The sequence below is a fragment of the Mandrillus leucophaeus genome, unplaced genomic scaffold (assembly GCF_000951045.1).
Source record: "Mandrillus leucophaeus isolate KB7577 unplaced genomic scaffold, Mleu.le_1.0 Scaffold361, whole genome shotgun sequence".
In the NCBI taxonomy this organism is placed as follows: Eukaryota; Metazoa; Chordata; class Mammalia; order Primates; family Cercopithecidae; genus Mandrillus; species Mandrillus leucophaeus.
Window position 1 is genome coordinate 2,235,224 of NW_012103821.1, and position 15,539 is coordinate 2,250,762.

At 40.0% G+C, this 15,539-nt stretch overlaps 2 pseudogenes; both read left to right on the plus strand.

Annotated features, from left to right (window-relative positions):
• Positions 1–4,560: 4,560 nt before the first annotated feature.
• LOC105546530 overlaps positions 4,561–15,539 on the plus strand; it is a 19,331-nt pseudogene continuing 8,352 nt past the window's right edge.
• On the plus strand, positions 13,622–14,710 carry LOC105546529 (annotated as a pseudogene).

Sequence of the window (15,539 nt, forward strand, 5' to 3'; positions counted from 1 at the left end):
CAACTGATTTTTTTTTTTTTAAGTACTATAAGTTTACCACGTATTGCTTTGGCAAATAAAAGCTACTCAACCGAAGTCATATCTCCAATTTGTGTTTTGTCAAAATGTTACTATGGAAAAATGAGAGAAAGGGTAAAGAAAGAGAAATGGGAAAAGGTGCGTGAATGGAAGAGTAAAGAAGAAAAGAGAAAAAGAAAGAGGAGTTGAATTTTAAAAAGATTTAGAGAAGAAAGGACAAGCAGAAGAAAAGAAGTTAGAAGAACCAGAACTGAGAAAGAAAAGGCCAGATCTGAGTCTCCTGCGCTGGTGAAGACCTGGGCCAGGCCTCAAGCAGAGCCTCGCAGGGCACAGCTCGGGGCGGGGCCCAGCAAAGCAACCACGCCCTCTCATTGACGGCTTACGAAGCCGGGTCCTTTTGGTCCCGGGCAGCCCCTATGCCTCCCAAAGCACTGAGGCCGGATAGCACCGGGCACCCAGCTAGCAGGACGCCCTTCGACTCTAAGTGAGACCCCTGTTTTCCCCGCCTCACTCGCCACCCTCTCCGGGTTCGGCTGGTGCTTCCCCCTGCAGGGCCCGGGACGAGCGCTGCCTGCGGTGCGCGGTCAGTCCCTGGGGCGGAGGCTGCATTTGGGTGACCCCTGCCTGCCACGTTATCTGGAACTGCCCTGGGGTGACCAGAAACAGTCCTGACGTTGGGGTAGCGGTTCGCAGACACCGCACTTAACCCCTATGGCAGCTTCTGTGGAATCATTGCCTGTTTTCATTTTTCCCTACTCTGAAAAGTTGAGAGAAACTTGGTGCATCCCAGGCTCAGGTAGTCACCATAAGTGGTGGGGCAGCGCCCGGATGACTGGCAGCGCCAGTTGCGCTGCTAAGGACAGGTGGCCCACAGATGGCAGAGAGATCACTTACAGGTAGTCACCCTAAGAGACGGGGCAGCGCCAGTCGCACTGCTGGGGACAGGTGGCGAGAGGAAGATGTCCTGGCTCCCATGCTGGGAAGGGTGTGACCAGGACAGAAACAGCAGGAGTGTCTATGGATTTGGGAAAATGAAAGTGAGTAAATACGGCCCCTTTACATCAAGAAATGTACTTGTGATATGATATATACGTGTATATCAGAATAAATGTATTACATATATGTATACACATATACATATATGTTTTCACCAACCATTACTGGCTCATAACTCCCATAAGCCCTTGTTACAGTCTTGTGTTATAATGTGGGGCACTGCAGCCCCCAGAAAAATGAATTTCTTTCTTTGACCTTCTTCTGCCCTCCTTTCATCTGCTGCTTTTTCTCCCCAAGGTAGGGATCTTCCCCTACCTTTCTGTCTTGTAGCTGTCTATAAATAAATTCTCTGGCCTATCTTGTCTGATTGTAAGTCATAAGACTCCCATTTCGGACAGGGCCCTGCTCCATACCCAGGAGGAAGGAATGCTGCAAAGGGGAACCGAGAAGAATCTGAACAGACAGGCCTCAGTGGGTTTCCCCGGTCTATTACTGTTAGATCATGCTGATTTTGTGGGATGATATTCCTACACAATTATCTATCAATCATGCTTATCCAATGAAGTGCAGACTCAGGCCCTCAGTTGCTGTCTACTCAAGTAACTTACATGTTTATATCTACAGATCAAACCTCTCTTCTGAGCTCAGGATCCATCTATTCAGCTGCATAATTGACATCTTTTGATTTCACGAAGGCCTCATATCTCTGCTACTTGAACTCTTAATTTTCCAACCTCTTTCCCACATCCCAAACTCGACTCTTTTTTTGTTACTCCCTGTTCAGTAGATGTGACTGTTATGCATTCACTTGCCAGACTGGAAAATTTGGGCATCCTTGAACTCTGCCTCACCCTCATACTCCATAACCAGTCTGTTACTGAGTCTCCCCAGTTTTATCTTCCCAAACAGATATCTCTTGACTCCCTTAGCTTCTCCACCAGCAAAACTTCCCTCCTGAGGTTTCAGCCAATTACCAGCCAATTATCCTCCACACTACTGCATGCTGAATGTAAATAGTTTAACTGTCTACCCATACCCACTTTCTGCCTGTCTGTTCAATAGCCACAGTGAAGTGATTCCTCCAGTGTCTCCCATCATATTCTTATCCCTGAGGTCCTATAAGGGATGAACCCTACTACCTCCCCAGCTTTATCCCTCCTGATTCTCTTGACCTCTGAGCTGTCACACTTAGGTCCTTCAGTTAGTCTTCATGTACCAGGCATCCTGCAGTTGAGTGAGTTCATGCGTGTTCACTTGTTCTTCTCACCTTAGTTTAATCTTGTCTTCAGGGAAACCTGATCTGATGCCTAAGTCCAGGTGAAGGCTCCCGTTAGATGCTTCTCATTGCACTTGTCCTCCTTAGCCTTTATTATTACAGTTGTGATTTTGCATGTGGTCTGTGCATTTTTGATTAGTATCCGAGTCCCCTCCTAGAGAGTAAGTGTGAATGGGACCTGGTTTTCCTCCCCATGGTGCAGTGTACAGCATATAATAGGTATTCAGCAAACATCTATTGAAGGGTGAAGGACATAGTGACTTCTGGGTGGAGAATCCCTAGAAGAGCGGGTAGCTTTTGAAATGGGCCCTGAAGGATTGGTCGGAGTGACATTAGTGCTGTTAGAAGGTGGAGGTGTGAGTGGCTTGAGTCATTTCTGGCAGGAATGTGGGTGCAGCTTGAAAACATCTAGTTCTGTCAAGACTAGTGGAGCAGAATGGGTGTCAGAATGAAAAAAAAGTTTGGTAACAATTTTTTTTTTTTTTTTGAGATGGATTCTCGATCTGTCACCAACAATTCTTGAAGATCTCTAAGGAGTTACTCATATAACTCAGAGAGTGGCCTCCTTTTTAATTTTTTTTTTAATTCCTTTATCAGGAAGAAAAAGCAACAGGCAGAAACTCACTGTATCGGTCCTTTCCCCTCCTTTCCTCTCCTGTCTCTTTTCCTATAAATAATGCGAGTCCAAAGATAGGGATTTCTGAGTATCTTCAAGATGCAGCTCTGTGTTAGCTATTCTCAACTGCAAAGGAGACAAAACTAGGGTTGCTTTATATTGAGGCCACATTTTTGGAATCTGACAGCTTAAAAAGCTTCACTGTGCTAGATACAGTCTTCAGAGTATGGTCAAGCCATCGACAAGTTATTCTAGTCTTCGGAAGTCAGTGGAGAGTTGGACACTTCAGAACACAAATATATGTTGTTGTTTTTTCTCCTCTCTAATCTCAGAGAAATACATTTCATTTTTTTCTTTTTTATTATTCCTTTGGTCCCGGAATTTTCTTTCCTCAGAATGTCATAATAGAAAGAACAATGGAATTTAAAATCAGTTCAAATTCTTACTGTGTTATTTCTCTCTATTATCTTGCGTACAGAAGTTCTCATCTCTAACCCTTAAATTCTTGATCTTTATAACCTTATTAAAAAATACGTCTCCTATGTAGAGCACCTGCCTGCCTGGCATTTAGTTAGTACATGTGCCTTTTGCTCCTTCCTTTCAAAGCTTTTTTTATTTCAGTATTCCTAGTGTTCTTTCTTTTATCTTCACTTTATCCTTCACTCAGACATTTACTTATCTATTAAAATGTTTCTTGTGTCCTTTTTCTCTATTTCCTAAACCAGTGTTTTGTTGATTTTTTTTTTTTTTTTTTTTTTTTGCCTAAACTCCCTTTATTTCACCCAGTTATGCAAATTGCGAGGCCAGGGACATGACCACAAACAGTTAAGGTTTAATTCACATGAATAAGCTTTCTTTCTCATGAAAATACTGTGTGTCACTTCTCACTTGGTCTAACACCCATCCTATCTAGCACAGATACACTCAACATGCAATATTAAGTACAATTTTTATTTTATTTTTCTCCAGAGAATAGTCCGTCTTCAGTCTTTAAGGACTCAGCTCCTTACATGGGCTTTGGTGGGGGCCGTGGGGCAGCACCCGCAGGTCTAAATCAGGGTGGGGGTGTTCAATCCTTGCGGGCTTCACGAGATCAATTCCTGACTACTTTGCTGTGAATTGCACAACTCACACAGTAACGTAGCTTCACATATGGTTCGGGAAGCACATAGGCTTCGAAGACGCTCACTTCAGAAATGTCTCTGACTGCTGCGGCCTCCACTATGTCCTGAATGATAAATTTCTTAATGGCCTTGTCCTTGGGCATGCATCGGGCACAGTTTGTGCCGGGAATAGGCTGCACGTGGCTGCAGCCCTTTTTTGGTACAACCGTTGTTCCTTTGTCATCTTGGAGGAACGCACCGGAGATTGTGTTTTGTTTTTTAACGTGTTAAGGTATGAACACATTTGGAGACAATTTAATAGAAATTTTTAAAAACATTTCTGCATTAGTAGTGAAGTAATCCAGGTAGAAAGTGTTCTTTAATTGGTCTAGGAGTAAATCTTGGAAAAAAAATTGAACTCTGGAATAGGGCAGGGGGTAAATACGAAATGAAAGTCTGTTGCTAATTAAAATTTTTTTCGTGTGAAGAAAACTATTCTATAATTAAGACTTTTAGAGAATTCTAACTACTTTGTGCTGACATGTGTTAAATATTTTTGGAAGATGGCTGATCCTTGGCAGGAAGACATAGATTAGGCAGTAACCCCAGCAAGACAAGCTGAAGAGGTATGAATTAAAACTTTGTCAGCCATAATGTGACGGGTGTGAAGCGTGTGGTTGCCTTATTAAATAAAACATGTATTTTGTTCAGTCTGCATTTGTTTTCCTTTTACTAAACACTTTACAGTGAGTACTTCAATTTTATATCATTAAACGTCTTGTGATGACAGTTGTGCAGCTAAAATAAGATGTTAGATTATATAATTCCATACCTAAAAGGTCATAATTATTGAAGCCTTATGTTATAAACATTTTTATGAGAAATTCTTAAGAATATCTTTTTTTTTTTTTTTTTTTTTGAGATGGAGTTTCACTCTTGTTGCCTAGGCTGGAGTGCAGTGGCATGACCTCGGCTCACTGCAACCTCCGTCTCCCAGGTTCAAGCGATTCTCCTGCCTCAGCCTCCTGAGTAGCTGGGATTACAGGCACATGCCACAACACCTGGCTAATTTTGTATTTTTAGTAGAGATGGGGTTTCTCCATGCTGATCAGGCTGGCCTTAAACTCCGGACCTCAGGTGATCTGCCTGCCTTGGCCTCCCAAAGTGCTGGGATTACAGGCGTGAGCCACCGCGCCCAGCCAAGAATATCTTTAAGGAATGTTATTTAAAGTCAGATTGAATGTTTTAAATCATTTTTGTGTTTTATCTTTTTGTTTGATTTAAAATTACTTATGCTTTTTTATTTGCCTACCAAAAACCCTTTTTAGGTAGTTCGTGATACTCTTAAAAATGAAGTGAATATTATCCTGAAAAGTTCTCCAGTTGATTTGGTAACTGCTACTGACCAAAAAGTTGAAAAAATGCTTATCTCTTCCATAAAGGAAAAGTATCCATCTCACAGGTATTTCTTATTTCCATTTCAAATGACAAAATGAAATCTAAGTTGGAGTCACTTATACTAGGCAAGCATTTTGATTTTAGACACAGAAATTGACTTCAGTTAGCTTAAGCTGAAAAGGGATTTATGTTGTGGGTGTGGGCTCCTTGGGCCAGAACCATGGGAGGGAGGAGTAGTATCTGAGGGGACACAGGAGCTATGGCTGAGGCAGCCACTGGTACCCTCACTCCTGACTCTGATGGTTTGAATACTTTCTAACTAACCTTTTATCTTTACCTCGTTAGTTTAAGATTACAAATTCTGGGCAGGGATATGCGGTTTCTGAGCTTAGGTGCTTTGCATCAAGCTGACAGGGAGTAGGAAAGAGGAATATTTGGATTCCTTCATAGTAAAAGGAATGAATGGTTGGGTGCTGGGAAGCTAACATGACAAACGTCTGCTATTGGCATGATTTAAAAGTTCAATTTCATTCTCTGTATCGTAAACTTCTTTATATGGTAAAGTGGCAGTAGCTCTAGAGAGTCTGAGAGAAAATCCTGAAATTTGGGCTCTTCTACAGGCACAGAAATTTAACAGAAACATTATCATGCTAAACTGTTAGCACTGTGATTCTGGACTTCTTCCTAGTCATGTCATCGGCCATTCCTGGTGTTTTTAGCCATTGAGAAGAAAAAATGTTTTAAGCCGTGGCTAAGTATATTTCTTCTGAATAAAAAGATTTATAGCTAAGAGAAAAAGAGATAAATGGAGATGATGATAGTAGTTATTAAGACAGTTCAGTTTTAAATGAAAGAAAATAACTAGAAAAGAAAATAGGAAAGAAGAAAACCAGTGAACTCTAGTATCATTTATGGGATTTCCATAAGATTTAGTTAGAAACAAGTTACCAAGTGTAGGCTCTGCCTCTTGATGGGAGTATTAGAGAGTGTCTGGACCCATTTTTTAAATCATGGCATTTCCTTAATGATTTCTCATCTCCAAAATATGCTCGTCTGGTGTGTGTGTGCGCGCGCAGGAACATACATGTGCCATTACTTATTCTGGTATTACATTTTATAATTTTTTTTTTTTTTTTGAGACAGAGTCTTGCTCTGTTACCCAAGCTGGAGTGTAATGGTGCCATCTCGGTTCACTGCAACTTCCACCTCACGGATTCAACCAATTCTCCTGACTCAGCCTCCTGAGTAGCTGGGACTACAGGTGCATGCTACCATGCCCAGCTAATTTTTGTATTTTCAGTAGAGAGGGGTTTTACCATATTGGTCAGGCTGGTCTCAAACTCCTGACCTCAGGCGATCCACCTGCCTTGGCCTCCTAAAGTGCTGGGATTACAGGCGTGAGCCACCATGCCCAGCCGCATTTAAACATTTTGAATTCTGTAATTTTTCTCATGACTCTGCTCTCAGTAAAATAAAATAAAGCTTCCGCCCCCCTCCCCCCACTGTTATCAGTCTTTGTAGGGACAAAGAAGCAACAATAGAAAAGTAGGGTGCAGACTTTTATATTTTATACAAGACTGTGCAGCTAAGGAAATATCATGGTTTGGACATTGTTAATAGGAGTGTATCCTTCTTGCTTTTAGTTTCATTGGTGAGGAATCTGTGGCAGCCGGGGAAAAAGTGTCTTAACTGACAACCCCACATGGATCATTGACCCTATTGATGGAACGACTAACTTTGTACACAGATATATTTTAAAAAGTTTAATATAATTGCTCTTTGTGTATTACCTGGATAGCCCTTTAGAGTACTCTGTGCAGGAACATACACATTTTAGAGAATCGCATACTTTGTTTATGCATCCTTATTCTAAGAAAGGGTACCTAAAGTGAATAGAGCAAATTGTATTATGCAGACTTCTCATTGGATATGGAGGTGAAGAAATATTAATGGTGTGATCTTTTTATGTGGAGTAGCATGCCCTGGTCACCATTCTTTTCTCACTCTTGGAGCCATGTAAAAATTGAAGCAAACAACCTTGCTTTTTGAGATTGACAAAGAAACTAATGAGATCACTATTGGAGTGCTGTCAATATAGAATGAGTTCAGTCCAGAAGAGAAAATAGGGTTAAAAATTGGAGGGGTGTTACGTTCAACAGGCTTAGGCTTGAATTCTGGTGTTTTTTCATTGACTTTGTGACTTTGGGCAAGTTAATCTTTTTAAGCCTCAGTTTTTAAAAAGACTATATTAATGTCACCTAATAGAATTGTTTAATGATGGGACTCTATGAGTGGTACATTTATCTTAGAACTTAGTATAATGCCTGGCACAGAGTTTAAGTATATTATATCACCAGAAGAAAGCCCGATGGCATTGCGCATGTGAGTTAAAATGAGTAGCCAACTATGGTGGGATTCCACATAGATGTTACTTTTTTCTTTCCTTTTTATTTTTTTAAGACAGGGTCACACTCTGTCACCCAGGCTGGAGTGCAGTGGCAAGATCATGGCTCACTGCAGCCTCGAATTCCTGGACTCAAATTATGCCCCCACCTCAGCCTCCCAAGCAGCTGGGACTACGAGTGCAAGCCACCACACCAAGTTTGTTTGTTTATTTATTTATTTATTTATTTTTGTAGAGATGGGGTCTCACTATGTTGCCCAGGCTGGTCTCAAACTCCTGGCCTCAAAAGCAATCCTCCCACCTTGGCCTCCCAAAGTGCTGGGATTATAGGCTTGGGCCACCACCCCTGGCCCATCAGTGTTACTTCTGAAGTTGCCATGTAGTTGTACATGTCTGTACTATGTACAGAATTGTTAAAATCTATAAAGTTTTATAGACTTTATATACATGATGGTGTTGTATCTTTTAAATGTGGAAAGATGCTTATGGTGTAATGTAAGAGTAGAAGATTGTATGATACAGTGTGTATAGTTTGATCCTATTTTTGTTAAAATAAAAACTCATATATTTAGAGGTTTTTATTTGTAGTAGTTATGTTGACCCTATTTTGCCTTGATCTTGACTCTCTTGTGGGTCAGAAATTTCAAAGTATTTGTTTAAACTGTCATGCAACCGTAAAAATAATGGTGAATAGTCTACTTTTCAGATGTGAAGTTACAGGTTTGGTGTTGGTATAGAGACAAGTAACAGCAATTCTATACAAGGCAGTACCTGTGTCTACCAGGCTGCAGGAAAAATGATGAAAATAGACTATTTTCTTTTTAAAAATTCACTTTAATTTTCTTAAAATTTACTTTTATTTTTTGAAAAGATATTTTCACATAGTCATTAGATTATGGCATTTGATATTCAAAAGACAGGAAATGGCATACAGTAGAAGGTACCCTTGCCACTTCTCTCCCCAGTTTCTCAGGACCCATCTCTCAGGTGACCATTGCTATCCGTTTCTTATGAATCCTTTCAGAGATGTTTCATGCCTGTAGGAGCATCTTGTGTGAATACATGTATTTATATATGTCCCCTTCCCTCCTATTTACTCAACGAGCTGTACACAATACACACTGTTCTGCATCTTAGATATTGTGGGGAGGAGGGATAAGACTGTTTATAGAAAAAAAATTGTGAGTACTTATATTACGAAAAGATTAATTTTAGTAACTATATTAACAATAAGTTTTATCTTGGTAAATTTGTGTTTTGTCTTTTTTTAAGATTTCCTTTTGTAGCTGTTTCAATTGGCTTTGTTGTAAATAAGAAGGTACGTTGTTTTAAATGTATAGTTGATTAAATGCCTTGCTTTCATTTTCTGGGAAAGAGTAAATGTATCTTCATAATAAATTCAGATGTCTCTTTTTCAAGTCATATAACTGCATTATTTTGAATATAAGCTACAGGACTGTTAAAAGGTTCATGATACATTTCCATTGAAGAAAATGTAATGTTTTCTGAGAATCAGGGGTTGTAAGCAGAAAATACACACAAGTAACCGAAAGTTCAGTATTTAGCCACCATTATACGTGTGAGAGAGTGAAATGGGATAGGAGTTTGTGTGTGATCTAAAATGCTACATGGAAAAATTGGGATTTAAGCTTGGGATGCTTTAATAGGTATCAGTGAAAAGAGCCCTTTAAAGACGGAGAATTAGCAAGGGCCAATGCATGGTGTGAAAATAGCAAGTGTATTGTGGGATCGACACATTATTGAATACTTGTGTCAAAAGTCCAGTAGAGAAAAATCCATAGCTATTGCATTTTCTTGCTGTTTGGCTGTTTGTTTGGTTAAATAGTGAATATGTTTGCTACTATCTCACATCCCTGTTGTTAGGGAATTTTTGATATGTTTGATCAACCTGTACACAAAAACTTTAAAGCAATTTCTGATTAGTACAAATGGAAGCTTAGCCCTAGGGTTGTATTAATCCTGAGAACGTCCAAAAGGAGATAAGTGAGCATTCAGTTTATAATCAGCCCTGGGCTGTGTGCTGGCCCTGCCACTGAAGTCACAGCTCAGCACAAAGCTGGACGTGTGAACAGGTAAAGATGATATGTGGTGGAACCATGAAAAAAAAAATACTGTGGGAACACAGGATGTCACCAATTCTGCCAAAAGTGGGTTGGGAAAATCTTTATAACAGAAGGAGTCTTAGAAGTTGGTCATGTGAGTTGATCCTTAGAAAATTAGGGCTTTGCCAGATGAGGGGGAAAAAAGAAAAGAAAAAAGGAAAGCATTTTAATACAAAGAACAGCTTGGAGAAGTCGAAGACCATGATGTGTGTGGGGAACAGTGAGATGTTCATGGAGAGGGAAGCGCTGGAAGTGGCCAGGCAGAGGTTAGTTTGGCCTTACTATAAGGCACAGTGGCCAGTCTATGTGACAAAATTTAGTTTTTTGTTTCTAGGTAGTTGGGAAACAGAAGAGGTTTTGGAGTGGAAAGTGACAAATAATTCTAGCAATGTAGAGGTTATACTGGGGTGTGGGTGATTCTGAACTAAGTAGAGGCAGCGAGAATAGCCAAGGAAATGCCAAAATTGGGAAGTGTTTTTAAGATTCAATTTGAAGGAGATTTATGGGGAAGCAATGGGAGGTGACCAGGTAATGAATGATTTTGACCTCCTTGATAGAGATTCTGTAAGACTAGGTTCCAAAGTGTATGTTTTTATTATTATTCTTATTATTATTATTATCATTATTATTATTATTATCATTATTATTATTATTATTTTGAGACGGAGTCTCGCTGTCACCCAGGCTGGAGTGCAGTGGCACGGTTTTGGCTCACTGCAAGCTCCGCCTCCTGGGTTCACGCCATTCTCCTGCCTCAGCCTCCCGAGTAGCTGGGACTACAGGTGCTGCCACCACACCTGGCTAATTTTTTGTATTTTTAGTAGAGACGGGGTTTCACCATGTTAGCCAGGATGGTCTCGATCTCCTGACCTCGTGATCCACCTGCCTCGGCCTTCCAAAGTGCTGGGATTACAGATGTGAGCCACTGTGCCCAGCTGTATATGTTTTTATCTATGATTATGGGGTTGACGGGAGCAAAATTATTAAGAAGTTGAATTTGTGGACTGGAAAGGCCAATCTGTATGAATATGGAGAGCTACAAGGGAAATGGAAGCAATAGAAGAAGGAAGAAAAGCCTGAGGTACCTAACTTTTAAGGCTGAGGCAGAGAAGGAGGTTCTAAAATAGTGACTCTGAGATGGATTGGTGAGTAAGGTAGAACTGAAAGAGTATTTCTGGAAACATGGAGGTACTGAATTAAGTATTAAATAAGGGTTGATGGTGGCTAGCAGTCTCCAATTCTTCAGACAATACATTTGGTCAGGAAAGTTCATTGATATTCTCTGCGGGACTTTCAGAAGAATAAGTGATCAGGGCAGAAGCCAAATTGTAATGTATTAAGAGGAGCACAGGAGATGCAAAGTGTAGACTACTCATTGGCAGTAAACGGAAAAGGAGGGAATAACATTTTGAAGCTTTTGTAAGGGAGGGAGAAACTTGGTGAGAAGGTATGAAAAGAAAAATCCAAGAGAAGAGGTATCAGTTGATGGGGCAGTTTTTCAGAGAATATAAGAGAGGGTAGAAAATAGAAAAGCTCTGTCTTCTGGAGCAGGAGGGAGAAAGGTAAGGTGAGTGCTATTAAGTCTGCACATAGATAAGATGAGAATAAGAAGGATTCCAGATCTTATTACCTTTTTCTCTGATTAGGCTGGAAAGCATCCTACGGTATAGCCATTTCAATCTGTTATTAGTAATATGTGATATTTTCTTATTAGTGTCTTAGAACAATTAATTGATTTAATGGTGAAAAATACTCAGGTTTGGTAAAGGAAACTTGTTTTTCTTCTGCAGATAGAATTTGGAGTTGTGTACAGTTGCGTGGAAGATAAGATGTACACTACCAGGAAAGGAAAAGGTATGTTTTGTAATGGTCAAAAACTACAGGTTTCACAACAAGAAGGTGGGTTTATTCTCCAAGTTTTAGTGCAATTGATACTGTGTACTCATATTTTATTCTTTTAATGTTTATCTATGGAATTCCCCAGTTGTTAAGTGTTTCATAAACTGTGTTTATTTTCTCTTTGTTCTGTGATTTCAACTTCAGTTTTGAATGTGGAGTGGAAATAGGGAAAGCAAATGTAATTGAGCAAACACTTCAGGCTCAGCACTAGATTTGGTGATGGAGCTAGGAAGATGATTAAGACTGGCTTCCTACCCTCGTTTGAGTTCATGGTTTATGTGTTAGCCATTGTAGCTAAAATTCCTTATGGAATTCCTCTGATCTGATGCAAATGTGACAGATTACTAGAAAGTAATTTGGGGGAAAAAAAGTCAATTAAAGCTGGAATCACTTAAAATGATACACATACATTTTATATGAACTGGATGATTGGCATTTGAAGTCTTCTTCCTCTGTGACAGCTGTCGACCTAAAAGGAGAAAGCTCAGGCAAAATTAATATAGAGAGTTTATTCAGGCCAAAGTTGAGGTCTGCAGCCCAGGACGCACTTTCAGATTGTCTTGGAGAGTGCTCCGGAGAACTAAAGAGAGGCTCAAGTTTTTAAAGAAAAAAGGATGAATCAGAAGAAGAGGTAATTTGTAATGTTTTTCAGGAATTCTCTTTGGTTTACCAGTATCACATTAATTACTGACTGACTATACATTGTTGCACTATAGCACATATGGCATTTTATGGTTACTTGGCATCAGTTAGTCTACAGCCTGCATAGCAAGTGGCTTCAAGAGGCAATTATTTAGCTCAATGGGGAGTGAGACTGACTGCTGGTATACTTTAAATGCCTCTCTGGACCTGATAATTTAAAGGGGCTGACATTCCACAGATTAAAAAAATGGTTTTTTTTCTTCTTTCTGACAACCGATTGAAGTTTTGAGTTACCTTTCTTCCATAAACTACATCCAACATTTTTCACAGATTGCACTTTGAGATTCTTTTAAGTGCGGCAAGAACTTAAAGATACTTGCAAAGGAATTTGAGTTCAGAATCTTCCTAGACTTTAATTTTTCTCCTCAATCACTTAATTTGAGAGCAGATTTTTAGGTCATTTTCTTTTTATTGAATTCTAAGGCCCCAAAGATTGGATGACGCAGCCTAGTTTTTGAGATGTTAACGTGAAAAAATATGCATCTTAGAACTGAAGGAGGTGGGGCCGGAGGTCCTGGGGCAGATTCTCCTTGGCACTCCTGCATGGAGGAAGCTGCACAAGGATGCCACCAGGAATGCTCGCACCTCCTACTGGGATGGCCTGCGCAGGATGGGGCGGTCTCTGTGCGGGTGTGCGGGTGTGCGGGTGTGAGCCATGGTACCCAGGGCCAGATCGCGGAAGGGAGGCTGGGAGGCTAGCCTGAAGACTGGGGTGAGGTCGCCACTCCTTCCTTTCAGGCTGGAGCTACTCTGCTAGGGTTTAAAACTTGAAATGGGACTAAAGGGTAATATTTATGAGAAAAAGAGTGTAAGTCATATCTCACCTCCTCCAGCTTTTTTTTTTTTTTTTTTTTTCATAAGAGACCAAATTAAACTTATGCAGTCTCCTCGCTGTTACTGTCCTTCAGTTAGACAGAGTGAGAGCAGAGCGAGACCAGGTCGGAGATGGCGAAGCAACTCATTCCTTTAATGACATTCACACTGATGTCCTATTTTCAAACTATTTGAAAATTGCATCGTTCTGCCTCCAGTACTGGCAGTTTCTCTGTTCTGTGATCAACGTGATTCACAGGAACATTTTGTTAAATGAGCCAAGGGTGTGGAAAATATGACTTTTATATTGGTCTGGGATTAGCTATGAGCTCCAGCATTTTCACTGGAGGAAGTTTCATTTGGGGTGGGAAAAAAAGGCTTTCCACGACTTGCCAGAAAAGTTCTATGAGACCAGGTCAAGGTGGCCACGCATATCCTAAAGAATGGTTGTGGTAGGCCAGACTGCTGTCAACGGAAGCTGGCGAGGTGGCCGACTTAGCGGCATATGGGTTTGCACTGGCCACGCTGGTGACTCCACTAGGAGCTCTCAGCGTCCTAGTAAGTGCCATTCTTTCTTCATTCTTTCTAAATGAAAGATTTAATCCTTATAGGAAATTTGGATGTTTGCTAAGTGTTTGAGGATCTACAGTTATGATCACTCATCCTCCAAAAGAAGAGGATATTGAAACTAAATAAAATACCTCACAAGGTAGGTGATCCAGGTTTTGTGGTCTTTGCAACTCTTGTGGTCATTATGGCCATGATAAGAATCTTCCTGGTGGGTCCCTACCATGGACAACGATCTTGTGTATGTAACAATCTGCTCTGTAATTGGCACATTTTCAGTCTCCTGGGTTAAGAGCCTAGGCAGTGCTATCAGAGAGCTGTTTGCTGGAAAGCCTGCACTGCCACATCCCCTGGCCTGTATTCTGCTGCTAAGCCTCATTGTCTGTGTGAACACATAGATTAATTACCTAAATTGGGCCCTGGATATGTTTAACACTTCCATCATGACTCCAATATATTACATATTCTTTACAACATCAGTTTTTAAACTTGTTCAGCTGTTGTTTTTAAGGAGTGGCAAGATATGCCCATTGATGATGTCATTGGTACTTTTGAGTGACTTTACAATAATCGTGGAGATATTCTTGTTGCATGCTTTTAAAGGTGTCAGTTTTAGTCTAGCAAGTCTGCCTGTGTCTCTTCAAAAACACACACAAAAAAGCAATGAATGGCAATCTCTCTAATATGTAAGAAGTTCTTAATAATAATGAAGACAGCAAAAGTTTAACCTGTGGAATCAAACAACACACCGGTGATAATATCTCCTGAAGAAATGGAATTCTGATGGCTTTTTAACAAAGATGTAATTAAAAGGTTAATCTATAATTCTGTTATAAAGTGAATTTGAATATCAGAATATGTCTGAAAAAGCACTGTTCTCAAATAATGATCTTTAAAGACATCCTCTTAAAGGTTTCACTAATTTGAACTAAGAAATTATTTTTCTGATTTATTTATTTATTTATTTATTTATTTTGGAGACAGAGTCTTGCTCTGAAGCCCAGGCTGGAGTGCAGTGGAATGATCTGGGCTCACTGCAAGCTCCGCCTCCAGAGTTCAAGCGATTCTCCTGCTTAGCCGCCCGAGTAGCTGGGACTACAGGCTCATGCCACCATGCCCAGCTAATTTTTTGTATATTTAGTAGAGATGGGGTTTCACTATGTTAACCAGGATGGTCTCAATCTCCTGACCTTGTGATCTGCCCACCCTGGCCTCCCAAAGTGTTGGGTTTACAGGCATAAGCCACCACCCCCGGACCTACTTCTCTGATATTTAAATGATGGTAGCTCACTAAAATGAACTCAGTGCATGACTAATTTCTATTCACATTGTATTACTGTAGAGATATTTTACATTTTGAATCTTTCTCTCAAAATCTAAATCTAATCTAAAATGACAGTTTTAAGTCTATAAAAAGTTTTATTTTTTTCATTGGTGATGAAAGTCTGAAATGTACATTTATTTGTCATCCCCACTTCACTAATTCCTAACCATATAGGCTTTTTTATTTTAATAAAGAACAAAATTATCCCAAAATTATCCTGTGATTTACCTTACCTATTATAACAAAATACATATATTTTATATAAAAATTGTAATAAAATGTAATACATATATTTTATAT